This window comes from Apium graveolens, chromosome 9 (assembly GCF_009905375.1).
Source record: "Apium graveolens cultivar Ventura chromosome 9, ASM990537v1, whole genome shotgun sequence".
In the NCBI taxonomy this organism is placed as follows: Eukaryota; Viridiplantae; Streptophyta; class Magnoliopsida; order Apiales; family Apiaceae; genus Apium; species Apium graveolens.
This window is the reverse complement of record NC_133655.1, coordinates 49,003,132-49,017,985: the sequence shown is the minus strand read 5'-3', so window position 1 is coordinate 49,017,985 and position 14,854 is coordinate 49,003,132. Positions and strand designations below refer to the sequence as shown.

General features: G+C 42.7%; 1 non-coding gene across 1 annotated transcript; it reads right to left on the bottom strand.

Annotated features, from left to right (window-relative positions):
- Positions 1 to 7,963: 7,963 nt before the first annotated feature.
- Positions 7,964 to 8,070, bottom strand: LOC141687811 (small nucleolar RNA R71). Its single transcript, XR_012561292.1, has one exon. It is a non-coding gene; the product is annotated as a small nucleolar RNA R71 (small nucleolar RNA).
- Between the last annotated feature and the right edge of the window lie 6,784 nt (positions 8,071 to 14,854).

Sequence of the window (14,854 nt, the reverse complement as noted above, 5' to 3'; positions counted from 1 at the left end):
GCAGATATCCTATCCAAGCTAGTCCGGAACTCATCAGATCTGGACTGCTCAGTCTACTTTGAAGAACTCCAAAAACCTTTCATTGAATTCGAAGAAATATTGGAGATAGAAAGCAACCAGAACTCAATTACTCCCTTCATCAATTACTTAGAGAAAGAAGAACTCCCAGAAGACAAAGGCAAAGCCCAAAGATTGAAAGCAAAAGCAGCCAAGTTCTTCCTTGAAGAAGGACAACTTTACCGCATGACCTTATCCTCTCCTATTCCAAAATGCATCGGCCCAAAAGAAGCTAAATACTGTTTAATGGAAGTCCATGAAGGGATATACGGAGATCATATGTCCACAAAGGCTCTAGCTCATAAGATCATAAGACAAGGCTACTACTGGCCAACTATTCACCAGGATGCAATAGAGTTCGTGAAAAAATGAAAGGAATGCCAACTCTTCAGCAATGTGTCCCGGATCAGCCCGGTCCTACCTTCCTCAGTCCTATCACCAATCCCCTTTGCTATCTGGGGTATTGACATCATTGAACCCTTTCCCCGGGCAAAAGGAGATCTCAGGTACTTGTTAGTCTCAATTGATTACATGACCAAATGGGTTGAAGTGAAAGCAATGAGGACCATAAACCAGCAGGACTGCATAAAGTTTATGGACAATATTTTGATGAGGTTCGGGATTCTAAGAGTCCTAGTAACAGATAATGGACCGCAGTTCATCGGATCAGAATTCGAGTCCTACCTCTAGGAGCATGGGATCAAGCACAAAAAGTCATCAGTAGCATACCCCCAAGGGAATGGACAAGTAGAAGTCACCAACAGAATCCTGCTCCGGGGTATTGAGAAAAGACTCAAAGAAAGCAAGAGCAAATGGCTAGAAGAACTACCAAGTGTACTATGATCCTATAGGACAAGTCCCAGGACAAGCACATGAGAGACTTCATTCAAACTAGCTTATGGCACAGAAGCAATGCTTCCTATCGAGGTGGGATCTCCTTCTCATATAACAATACTCTTTGATGAAAAAGCCAACGAAGAAGGACTCAAAACAAACATGGAGTTAATTGATGAAGTCTAAGACCAAGCTGTAGAAAAAATGGAGAGATACAAGGAGAAGACCAGAGAGCATTTCAGTAAGAAGTCCAGAGTCAAAAACTTCCAAGTTGGAGACTTGGTTCTTCAAGACACAGAAGCATCAGATCCTACAAACACTGGAAAGCTAATGCCCAAATGGGAAGGACTTAGAATTAATCTTCTAAGTAAAGAAGCCCTCACTAGTCCGGACCAAAGATTAGTCTGAACTAAAGCAAACATGTTTACCTAGAATTAATTTTCTAAGTAAAGAAGCCACCACTAGTTCGGAACAAAGATTAGTCTGGACTAGAGCAACCATAATTACTTAGAATTAATTTTCTAAGTAAAGAAACCACCAATAGTCCGGACCAAAGATTAGTCTGGACTAGAGCAACCATGTTTACTTAGAATTAATTTTCTAAGTAAAGAAGCCACTACTATACGGACCAAAGATTAGTCTGGACTAGAGCAACAATGTTTACTTAGAATTAATTTTCTAAGTAAAGAAGCTACCACTAGTCCGGGCCAAAAATTAGTCTGGACTAGAGGAAGCACCCCACTAGTCCGGACAAATTATTAGACTGGACTAGGGCAAACACAATAACTTAAAAAATATTTCTAAGGCAAACAACGTATAGCAATGCGAAAATAAAAGCAAACAAAAGCAAACACATAAAAGTTAACCGGACCAAAATAGCCCGGAGCCAAGTACAATATTACAACTACAAATCAATCATCAGTCTAAAAACATCACAGGGACCAAAATTATAGTTCAGAGATCAAATATAAAGCTAAGAATCCGGAGCACTTGGAAGGAGGAAACTGGGGCAAGGACCATCGAAGGGCTTCGGCTCCCCGAGTCCAGACTCAATGTCCTGCTTGGCTTTAATAAATTCTTGCACAAAGCTATCCCAGTCAGCCTCCAGATTGGTCTTAATATGCTTCTCGGCGACTACCTAGCAACGACCAATCTCCGGAACCCTAACATTCGCAATTGCCCTGTCATACTCCTCGGACTTCTTATAACCTCGATGACCTCCCATTCCGGCCTCACGACATATATATGCTTTCGGAGCTCAGCCAATTCTGACTTCAGGTCAGCAGCTTCCTTCTCAGCATTCTCGGCCCGGGTTGTAACCTCGCCAAAATATTTGTTCAGTCCGGACATAGAGGTGTCCTTCACAATAATCTGGTCCCTCAGCTCAGAAATCTCGGTATCCTTTTCAGCAACATTAGTCCAGGAATTCTTCAACTCGTTATATGTGAGAGAAGCAGCTCCGACCATATAACCACCAATCTACAAACAGGAAAATGTAAATCTTACAAAATTTTCCAAGGCAAGATAGAAGAAGCAAAACAAAAACAGAAATATAATGTACTTGGCCCCAGAGACGAGTACACTCTTTCATGGTAGCATTGAATCTGGAGCTACTCATATCTTTCCATTCATCCCCAGTTGGGATTCCAGTCATGAAACGAGCAATCTTCTCTTCAAGCCCCGAACCACTCCTTCCCGAAACATCCTTCTCCACACCTTTGCCCTTATCTCTCCCGGACTCAGCACCAACATTAAACTTCCCACCCCGGGGAGGCTTCGAAACAACACTCTGAAGCATCTTCCTCCTCAGAGTGACCTCCACCTCAGGAACCTCCCCAAGAGGCTCAAACTCTTCCAAGTTTTCGAACTCATCCGTAACCTCCACTTCAACATCCTTCTCCGGATCCCTATGCCGCTCCCCGGACTCCGGTCTAGAAACAACGTTACTTTGAGATCCCTCCTCTGGGGAAGGGTTGGAGCCGGACCCACCAGCTGCAGCCTTCTTTGTCAGCTTGAAAACGTTTCCGAGCCCTTTTAAAGCATCAATGTACGCAGAAGAAGACATGTCCAGATTATAATGAGGTAAACCTGCCAAAACAAAGATAAACAAAAATATAAGTAGAAGTACCTTACAAAGATATAGTTCAAGGAACAAAAACAAAAAGTCCGGCTACCAACTAATCCGGACTACAAGTAAAACACTTACATCCTAGTATGTTCGTAGTCTTATACATCATAAATGTATCCCGGGTTAGCTGAATACCAAGGCACTCACAAAAGGAAAAAATAAGCCGAATAGCACCCCCCCGAAGAACAGCACAAGGGAACCTAGTCCGGACCCCCTCAGCAGCAATATAAGGGAGATATTGTAAGTCCAGACCCCTCAACATTATCAATTCCCCATTCTAGTGCTTCAGAGAAGACTGCTGAATAACAGGTCTGTAAGAAGAACCATAACCGCACTCAGCAGCTTGGAACCGCAGCTCATACAACGGCATCTGACTAGACTTAACCAAGCTAAAGATGTGGTGCCACAACCGGAATGTGGGCTGCACCTTAAACTTATTACAACAAGAAATAAATCAGGTCATCCACTTTATGCCGTTCAGAGTTATCTGCATCGGAGAGAGCCGATACTCATATTTGCACAAATGCTTCAAGAAGATATGCCAATGTGGATTCTACACGGACCGCAAACCTGGACGAATCCATCGGCCGTTCTATGATAAACCCTCTCTCCGGGCTCAGGCCACCTCCACTCAATCCGGGGATCCAACTGGAAAGTAGCCCGGATTGAGGGATCTTGGGCCGCGTGATCCAATGCGGCGTATTCATCCTTCAGCTCGTACGGTTCCTTCACTACAATACTGCCAGCAAACCTCCTGTCGAACTCAGCCCGGTCATAAGGGCCCGAACCAGAGTTAGGCTGCCTCGCATACCCGGACTTGATACTCCGCTAATACCAACTGTTCTCTATTTCTTCAATCTCTGGTGATGAAGTAGTTTGGAACATCAACCCACAAACCTTCCGGAGTGTAGGGCACCTTCCTAGGAGAAATTTTCCCTATCGTCAGCTTGGTAATAACATTAGCATTTGAAGTAAACGCCTTTTTCCCCATCTCGGTACGATCAGAATCGGTGGAAGAATCTGAATCCGAAGGGCCCGGGTAGCAAGATATGTAAGCCTTCGCACGAATTTTAGTCCGGACCATATACCTAAAACAAATGATAAAGGTTAGTCTAAATCCCTACAGTTTATTTATCTTCAATCCTACATGGTCTGAACTACCCTATGTTCAATTTTATTTAAAGTTATAAAATCTCAGACTGGGGACCTGGACCCCAAAACCAAAAATACCCCTAACCAAAAACCAGGAAAACCTCAAACAAAAAGTCCGGACTACACATCATCTATAAACCAAAAAACACCAAAAATTAAGTCCAGACTCAAATCACAACCAGCAAACCAAATACAAATCTACAAATCCGGACTCCGCATTTAAGTCCAGACTCACCTAAAAAACCCTAATCACAAAAACACTCCCAAAACAAAATCTAACACCAAAATATACCTAAAACACATATGCATACACTTATATACACCAATATTCAACCGAAACCAAAAATGAAAACACAGAAAACACAAGAAACAAAAAACAGAATCAATTCATGGAACAATTGATTGAAGAACAAATGCAGACAAAGAAACAAAGATAGAGCAAAAGAACTTACAGATGCAGAAATTATGGAGCGATTGAGGACAACCACAAAATGCTCACGAAGACTCCTATGACAACACCGAGAAGAACCCTGCAAGAAGAAGAACTCTGAAAGAAGAAGAAAACCGAGAGAGAAAGAGAAGTGGGGTAAAAACAAACACAATACAGGGGTCCTTTTATAGGCACGGTAGAAACCAAGAGCCACTGCCACGTGGCCATATCCTGGACATCCATCAAAAAGACACACACACATATATATATAAATATATATATATAATAACATATATACAGACTGTAATCACTGCGAGTCATTATTACAGCACGTCTTTTGAAAGAAGACAACTGTAATAATTCAAATCATTGGGGGGAAATCCCAAAACCGTTTCACCTTCCAAGTTCGGACCACTCACCTCAACACAATCTGGACTGGGGGCAATCAATGCTCAAATTCTTCTAAAGAAAACCAACCTTAGTCCTGATTGGCTGAACTCCACACAATCCGGACTGGGGGGGGGCAAGTAAAACTCAAATTCTTCTAAAGACAACCAACCTTAGTCCTGATTGGCTGAACTCCACACAATCCGGACTGGGGGGGCAAGCAAAACTCAAATTCTTCTAAAAACAACCAACCTTAGTCCTGATTGGCTGAACTCCACACAATCCAGACAGGGGGCAAACAAAGCTCAAATTCTTCTAAAGCCACCAAACCTCAGTCCTGCTTGGCTGAACTCAACACAATCTGGATCGGGAGGCAAACAAATCTTAAATTCTTCTAAGGACGATTAACCTTAGTCCTGATTGACTAAAGTCAACACAATCCGAACTGGGGAGCCAACAAAGCTCAAATTATTCTAAAGATAACTAACCTTAGTCCTGATTGGCTGAACTCAATATAATCCAGACTGGGGGCAAATGATGCTCAAATTCTTCTAAAGACAACCAACCTTAGTCCTGATTGGCTGAACTCAACGCATTTCGGAATGGGGGCAAACAAATCTCAAATTCTTTTAAGGACGATTAACCTTAATCCTGATCGGCTGAACTCCACACAATCTGGACCAGGGGGCAAGCAAAACTCAAATTCTTCTAAAGACAACCAACCTTAGTCCTGATTGGCTGAACTTAACACAATCCGGACAGGGGGCAGGGAAAACTCAAATTCTTCTAAAGCCACCAAACCTCAGTCTTGCTTGGCTGAACTCAACACAATCTGGACTGGGGGTAAATGATAAGTGGCATTTTATACCACTTAGAACGTCTTAAAATGGCTTAAATTGGTGTCTTGAAATCAAGTATTTTGTGTATTTGATGCGTTTTTCTAGTGTTTATGCATTTCAGGGTATTAGTTGCATTTCGGAGGAGGAATCATCAAGAATAAGCCTTGGCATGTGTTCACCATTGCGAGAGGAAAAGAACGGGCAGATTACGGCGAAGAAACGGAGCAAACATGGAATTTTTCCAGAAGGGTCCTGCGCGCCCGCGCAGCAATGCTGAGCGGCCGCGCAGCAGCCTTGCGCGCCCTCGCAGAAATGCTGAGCGGCCGCGCAGGGTCGGGAAAAAGATATATTATTTTAGACTTCTACTTCTGTTTGGCTTCCAACTTCTATGTAATCTGAGTTTTATGGGACTATTATATAAGTAGATTTGAGACGTTTTTCACAAAGTATTAAGAGGAGATTATGTTTTAGATTGTGTTTTGCAAGAAGCGAAGGAGATAAGGAAGAAGACCGATTTAGCACACAACAACGAAGAGGAAGCATATATTCTTGTGATTCTTGTTTCGTTGTAACGTTGGATGCTAGTTTTCTTGCTTTGACTTATTTACTCTTGTGACGTACTCTGTTTTAATATAATCAGTTTAGTTCTTATTTTCTTGTGTTTGTTATCATGATTTCATATGAACCCATGATGGCGATAAGTTCTATTATGGGCTAATCGTGATCATGGGATTGTAACGGATTTATTATGGAATTCTTTAGTTAATTGTTTAATACTTTAGTATGTGATGATTGCATGATATCTAGTTTTGGTTGTGCGTATTCGTCTTATGTGCATCGCGAACATATAAGATAAGGTGTTAATCTCTTGTGAAGCGACGATGGATCTTGAGATTTAGAACTTGCCATGCTAGCATAGGTTCATGTACATTGTGCATGATTAGTGGGTAACTCTAACAGTTTTATTTGCCCTATGTAATCAAAAGGAATAACTTGTGCTTAAATCGTTGTGTTGTCAATTTCTGTAGACATATAGGAACTCAACATAATTGATGACTATTCAACTTCTATCTTAATTGTGGATGTTTGGTAGAATGGTATTAGTACAATGAAAGTTGGCTTTTATCAGTTTCGTGTTATTCGATTAATATCATCATTGTCACATGCTAAAGGTAATAACTATGGCTATAGAAGGAAGTAATAATGAAGTTGTGATCTCATGAGTGTTTTATTATTGATAAATTGAAGTGTTAGTTAAGTGGTTAATTAAGTAGTTAATTATAGTTAATATTTAATCAACAATTTTAAGTGTTATTATCTTAACATTGAGAAGTAATCATACATTGGTGAGTGAGTTAAATTAGACAATAAATTAGTCTGAGTCTCTGAGGGAACGAACTAGAAAGTATTCTATATTATTTGCGAACGCGTATACTTGCGTGAATATTAGTGCGTGATTTCGCCCTAACAAGTTTTTGGCGCCGCTGCCGGGGACTCGGCGTATTTGTTTAGTTTATGTACTTACCATCATTGGTCTTTAGGACTCAGTGATTAGGACGTAGTAGTTAATTACTCTTTTCGGTTGTGTTTCAGGTACTTTAGCAAGCGTTTAAGCAAACTCGTTCTCGTGCTCGCAAGAGGACCTTAGATACAGCTGAGGAGACAGACGAAGTTCTTGATACTCCGGAGAAGTTAGATTTTGAGGATTCGGATTCAGGAACTGAGCAGAAAGAACCAGTAAACATGGGAGATCGTATTGTTCAAGCTGATCCAGCTCTTATGGATTTTTCTCGGCCTAAAATTGATGACATTCAGTCAAGCATCCTTCATCCGGCTATTCAAGCTAACACCTTTGAAATAAAGTCGGGCACTATTCAGATGGTGCAGAATTCTGTTTCTTTTGGAGGAGCGGCAACTGAAGACCCCAACATGAACATAAGGAATTTTGTCGAGATCTGCAACACTTTTAAGTATAATGGCGTGACTGATGAGGCTATCAAGTTGAGGCTTTTCCCATTCTCACTGAGGGATAAAGCTAAAGACTGGTTACATTCTGAACAACCTGGGTCCATCACTACGTGGCAAGATCTTGCGCAAAAGTTTCTGGTGAAGTTTTATCCAATGGCAAAGACTGCTGCTATGAGGAGTGCTCTTACTCAGTTTGCGCAGCAACCTACAGAATCTATGTGCGAGGCTTGGGAACGCTACAAGGAAATGTTGAGAAAATGTCCACATCATGGAATGCCGGATTGGATGGTAATCACTGGTTTTTATAATGGTTTGGGGGCCCAATCTCGGCCCATGCTCGATGCAGCAGCTGGAGGCGCCTTATGGGCTAAAAGCTATACTGAGGCGTACAATCTTATTGAGACGATGGCTGCAAATGAGCATCAAAACCCAACTCAGAGGATGACATCAGGCACGGTAGCAGGTATTCTGGAAGTTGATGCAGCCACCGCTATTGCAGCCCAGCTCCAAGCGCTATCAATGAAGGTTGATTCTTTGGCTACGTATGGAGTTAATCAAATAGCTATGGTTTGTGAGCTTTGTGCAGGTTCTCATGCTACGGATCAGTGTTCTCTTGTCAACGAATCTGTTCAGTATGTGAATAATTATCAGCGACAACAGCAGCCTGTGCCAGCGACCTATCATCCTAACAACAGAAATCATCCAAATTTTAGCTGGGGAAATAATCAGAATGCTATTCAGCCACCATATCAGCAAGGAGTGAGTAAACAGTTTAACCCACCTAGATTCCAGCAACCACAGCAGTATGCTACAAGACAATCATATCCTCAACAGGGAAGTGCAGCTGCACCTACTAGTGCTGATTTTGAGGAACTTAAGCTGTTGTACAAGAGTCAGACGGTTTCTATCAAGACCTTGGAAAATTAAATCGGTCAATTAGCCAATGCAGTGCTCAATCGTCAACCTGGCACTCTTCCCAGTGACACGGAAGTACCAGGCATGAAGGAAGCTAAAGAGCAAGTCAAGGCTATTACCTTAAGGTCTGGAAAAGTAGCTGATGCTGAAAAGGCAAAAGAAATCGAAGCTGAAGTTAGAGATGAAGAATCTAAGCAAAGGGAGAAAGCGGCGGAACCAAGGAAGACTACTGTTGAACACACTCTGCCTGAGGCTAATACAGGGGAGAAACAGCTCTATCCTCCACCACCTTTTCCTAAGAGATTGCAGCAACAAAAGCTGGATAGACAGTTCGGGAAGTTTCTGGAGGTGTTCAAGAAACTTCACATCAATATACCTTTCGCTGAGGCTCTGGAACAAATGCCTAGTTATGCGAAGTTTATGAAGACTATTCTTTCAAGGAAGGTGAAACTGGATGACCTTGAAACCGTTGCTCTCACGGAAGAATACAGCGCGGTTCTGCAACAAAAGTTACCACCAAAACTGAAAGATCCAGGAAGCTTCACCATTCCTTGCACCATTGGCAATCTAACTTTTGACAAGTGCCTTTGTGATTTGGGAGCAAGCATTAATCTGATGCCCTTGTCGATCTTTAAAAAGCTGGATCTGCCTGATCCAAAACCCACATACATGTCGCTACAATTGGCGGACCGTTCCATTACTTACCCAAGGGGCATAGTTGAGGATGTGCTCGTCAAGGTGGATAAGCTCTTCTTTCCTGCAGATTTTGTCATTCTGGATTTTGAGGAAGATAAGAAGATTCCCATAATCTTGGGGAGGCCTTTCTTGGCTACTGGTCGTACCTTGATAGATGTGCAAAAAGGGGAACTTACTATACGGGTCCAAGATCAGGATGTGACCTTCAACGTATTCAAGGCAATGAAATTCCCTACAGAAGATGAGGAGTGTTTAAAAGTGGATGTGATTGATTCCGCAGTTACTTCGGAACTCGATCACATGCTAATGTCTGATGCATTGGAAAAGGCCTTAGTGGGGGAATTTGACAGTGATGATGAAGATAACAACGAGCAATTACAATATCTGAATGCTTCTCCCTGGAAGCGAAAGCTAGATATACCATTTGAATCTCTTGGTACTTCTGACCTCAAGAACGCTGAAGGAAAGCTCAAACCATCAATAGAGGAAGCGCCTACCTTAGAGCTCAAACCATTACCTGAACACTTGAGGTATGCCTTTTTAGGTGATTCATCTATGTTACCTGTTATTATTTCAGCTGACCTTTCAGGTAGTGAGGAAGACAAGCTCTTAAGGATTTTGAGAGAATTCAAATCGGCTATAGGATGGACCATAGCAAACATCAAGGGGATAAGTCCTTCATATTGTATGCATAAAATTCTGTTAGAGGAAGGTAGTAAGCCAACTGTGGAACAACAGCGAAGACTGAACCCGATCATGAAGGAGGTGGTGAAGAAAGAAATTCTGAAATGGCTAGATACAGGCATCATTTATCCTATTTCTGACAGCTCGTGGGTGAGCCCCGTGCAATGTGTACCTAAGAAAGGAGGTATCACTGTGGTCGCAAATGAAAAGAATGAGCTCATCCCTACTCGAACAGTTACAGGATGGAGAGTATGCATGGATTATAGAAAATTGAACAAAGCCACAAGGAAGGATCACTTCCCTCTCCCATTCATTGATCAAATGCTTGACAGATTGGCGGGACATGAGTATTTTTGTCTTCTGGATGGGTATTCCGGGTATAATCAGATTTGTATTGCACCAGAGGATCAGGAAAAGACTACCTTCACTTGTCCATTTGGCACATTTGCTTTTCGAAGAGTTTCGTTTGGGTTATGTGGTGCCCCGGCCACCTTTCAGAGATGTATGATGGCTATATTCTCTGACATGATTGGAACTAACGTCGAAGTGTTCATGGATGACTTCTCCGTCTTTGGACACTCATATGATGAATGTTTGAATAATCTGCGCGCCGTACTCAAAAGATGCGTGGAAACTAATTTGGTGCTTAATTGGGAGAAATGTCATTTTATGGTGCGTGAAGGCATTATCCTTGGGCATAAGGTCTCTAGCAAAGGTCTGGAGGTGGACAAGGCCAAGGTGGGAGTCATTGAAAATCTTCCCCCACCTAATTCGGTGAAAGGAATCCGTAGTTTTCTCGGTCATGCAGGTTTTTATCGGCGATTCATCAAGGACTTTTCAAAGATATCTAAGCCGTTGTGCAATTTACTTGAGAAAGATGTGCCTTTCAAATTTGATGATGAATGTTTGGCAGCATTCGAGACTCTCAAGGAGAGTTTGATCACGACACCAGTTATTACAACACCAGATTGGACAGAACCGTTTGAGATGATGTGTGATGCGAGTGACTATGCGGTAGGTGCAGTTCTGGGACAGCACAAGAAAAATCTCTTCCATGTGGTCTACTATGCGAGTAAGACTTTAAATGGGGCCCAATTGAACTACACCACTACTGAGAATGAGCTTTTGGCTATAGTCTTTGGCTTTGAGAAATTTCGATCTTATCTGCTTGGTGCGAAAGTGACAGTATTCACTGATCATGCAGCTATTCGCTATCTGGTTTCTAAGAAGGATTCGAAGCCGAGACTCATTCGTTGGGTGCTTTTACTTCAAGAATTTGAGTTAGAGATCAAAGATAGAAAAGGTACCGAGAATCAAGTAGCTGACCATCTCTCTAGGTTGGAGAATCCCGATTCTACTTTACAAGATAGGACGTTAATCAATGAATCTTTTCCGGATGAGCAGTTGTTTGCAATTCAGGAGGAAGAACCATGGTTTGCAGATATTGTAAACTATCTTGTCAGCAATATAATGCCTCCTAATTTGACATCCGCGCAAAAAAAGAAGTTTCTGCATGAGGTGAAGTGGTATATGTGGGATGAACCATATTTGTTTAGACAGGGAGCTGACCAGATCATCAGGAGATGTATCCCGTTCTGTGAGACGGAGGGGATATTACGAGACTGCCATTCCACGGTTTATGGTGGACACTATGGAGGTGAGAAGACGGCAGCTCGTATTCTGCAAGCAGGTTTTTTCTGGCCCACCTTGTTCAAGGATGCTCATCAGTTTGTTTTAAGGTGTGATCGTTGCCAAAGAGTGGGAAATTTGTCAAGGAAGGATGAGATGCCATTAAATGTGATGCTTGAAGTCGAGGTCTTTGATGTATGGGGAATCGATTTCATGGGGCCTTTTATCTCGTCTTGCAATAATCAGTACATCTTGCTGGCAGTCGATTATGTCTCAAAATGGGTCGAAGTTAAAGCTTTACCGACAAATGATGCAAAGGCAGTGCTAAATTTTCTTCATAAGCAAATTTTCACAAGGTTTGGAACACCTCGGGTAATCATAAGTGATGAAGGATCGCATTTTTGCAACCGTAAGTTCACTTCTATGATGCAACGTTATAATGTGAATCATCGAGTAGCTACTGCCTATCACCCGCAAACAAATGGTCAAGCGGAAGTGTCTAACAGAGAGATAAAGCGCATTCTAGAAAAGTTTGTTTGTCCGTCAAGGAAGGATTGGTCTTTAAAGCTCGATGAAGTTGTTTGGGCTTACAGAACAGCATACAAAACTCCACTTGGGATGTCACCGTTTCAGTTGGTGTACGGTAAGGGATGTCATCTACCGGCGGAGCTTGAGCATAAGGCCTACTGGGCATTGAAGAAATTGAACCTGGATTTAGATGCAGCTGGTAAGAAAAGAATGCTTCAGCTTAATGAACTTGATGAATTTCGACTTCAAGCGTACGAGAATAACAAAATGTATAAGGAAAAGGTGAAGAGGTGGCACGATAGGAAGCTACATCCTAAGTTATTTGTGCCAGGGCAACAAGTTCTGTTATTCAACTCTCGGCTCCGACTTTTTCCTGGGAAGTTGAAATCAAGGTGGTCTGGACCTTTTATTGTCAAAACTGTGTTTCCACACGGAGCGGTGGAAATTTTTGAGAATGATTCGGACAAAGCATTCAAGGTTAACGGTCAGCGGTTGAAGCACTACTATGGGGACATGGCAAACCGAGAGGTGATTAGTGCCATTTTGTTGACTACGTGAGAAAGGTACGGAACGTCAAGCTAATGACGAAAAAGAAGCGCTGCGTGGGAGGCAACCCATGAATTGTTGTTACAGGAACCCTTAGAAGTTAATAACCTATCCAAAAACACAAAAAAATCAGAAAACAGGGGCTGAAATTTTTTTTTTTCCAGAGACCCTCTGCGCGCCCGCGCAGCTTTCTGCGCGCCCGCGCAGAAATGCTGAGCGGCCGCGCAGGGGTCGAGTTCCAGAAAATTTTTTACAGTTCAGAAAAAAAAAAAAAAAAAAACACAAAAACCCATTACAGCCCATAAACCCACGAATTCTTTTCCCATTACCCCATGATTTTATCCCTCAACCCCACTCCTAATCTAATTTTACCTACTCCACACCCTATATATACATACACCTATCCTACATATCTCCCACAACTTCCTACACTTAAACCCTCTCATAAACATCAAAAAATCAGTTCTTACACACTTTCATTCACAAATCAATGGCACCCAAGAGAGCACGCACTATTGACAGCAGCAGCACAGTTCCTACTGCTGATTCATCAAGGGGTACTGCTGCAAGGCCTCGGTTAACTGACAGAGCCACGGAGGAGGAGTACACTAGGCTGTTGGGGAAGCCGATTCTGAAGGAGAGGGGGTTTTTACCATCAGGGAGGGATGGTGAGTTGTTGCCCATGATTGCAGAGAAGGGGTGGATAGCTTTTTGTGAGTCACCCGAAGCAGTACCGATGAGTGTTGTTCGCGAGTTCTACGCGAACGCGAAGGCTGAAAAGAATGGGTTTTCTGTAGTTCGTGGGCTGACGGTTGATTATCATCCTGCGGAGATTCGCCGTGTGATTGGACAGCGAGAGAGGAAGCCCGAGGAGGAGAACTGGAATGAAAAGACTGCTGAGGATTTTGACTTGGATTTGATTTGTGCGACTCTCTGTCGACCGGGCACAGTTTGGAACCGCAGTCCAGCCAATAATGAGTATTGTCACTTTCCGGAGATCGCCATGAACAGGTATGCCCGTGCATGGAATACATTTATATGTGCTAATATTTTGCCTTCTTCACATGCACACGAGGTCACAGTTGAGAGAGCACAGTTGTTGTGGGGAATTCTGAATGAGGAATACTATGTGGACCTTGGTGAGTTTATCTACCAAGGAATTCTGAAGTTTTTGAGGGGAGCAAAGCATATGAACATCCCTTATGCATCCACGGTTACGAAGCTATGCCGAGCAGTAGGAGTGAACTGGCCGGCTCATGAGCAGTTGCAGTTGCCAGTAGCTCCGATAGATTCTGGCACTCTGAATGGGATGCAGGAGTGGACCGGTGGTGAGCCTGAGGAGCATGGGCTGGGTTATCGTCTTCCAGGAGGGCGTCCAGCACGAGGTGCTACTATGGCTAGACCAGGGCGTGGTGAGGCTGGTTCTTCGAGAGCTCAGGAGGGTGCTGGGATGGGTGATGCCCAGTATAGGAGGCTTTCACGGCGGATGGATGCCATGTATGAGACGCAGAGCAGGTTTGCTCAGGAGCTCATCCTTGCGTTAGGGACTGTTTTTTGAGGCCTTGGAGCTGATATCCAGGGGCCAGTTTTTGGTGAGGACTCTGCATACCCGCCGCCTGATACTCCACCCACTGAGGGTGATGATGATGATGACTCCGAGTAGGTATACCCTGTGTTCCTTTCTACTACCTTCACTGGGGACAGTGAAGATTTTAAGTTTGGGGGTGGTAGTTAAGGAATATTTTGTGTGTGTCATATAGCTGCATATTCATGATAGTTAGTTCATATAGTTGCATAATTTTTGCCATATAGTTTTTTTTATATAGCTTTATTTGTTTGTCATATCATATAGCTCATGCATATACCATGATCCCTTTTGCAATGATTTATCGACTGAATTGTGATATTGATGCGAGTGTAGTGATAACATTAAAGTGATATTAAGTTGTGTAGGTTGATATGCATGCTAGAAGCACTTGTATTGTCACTAAGTCTTAGAGAATGCTTAAGGACTAGATTGTTGTTATGATCTGATTATTTTCGAGGATAATCTATTTATTA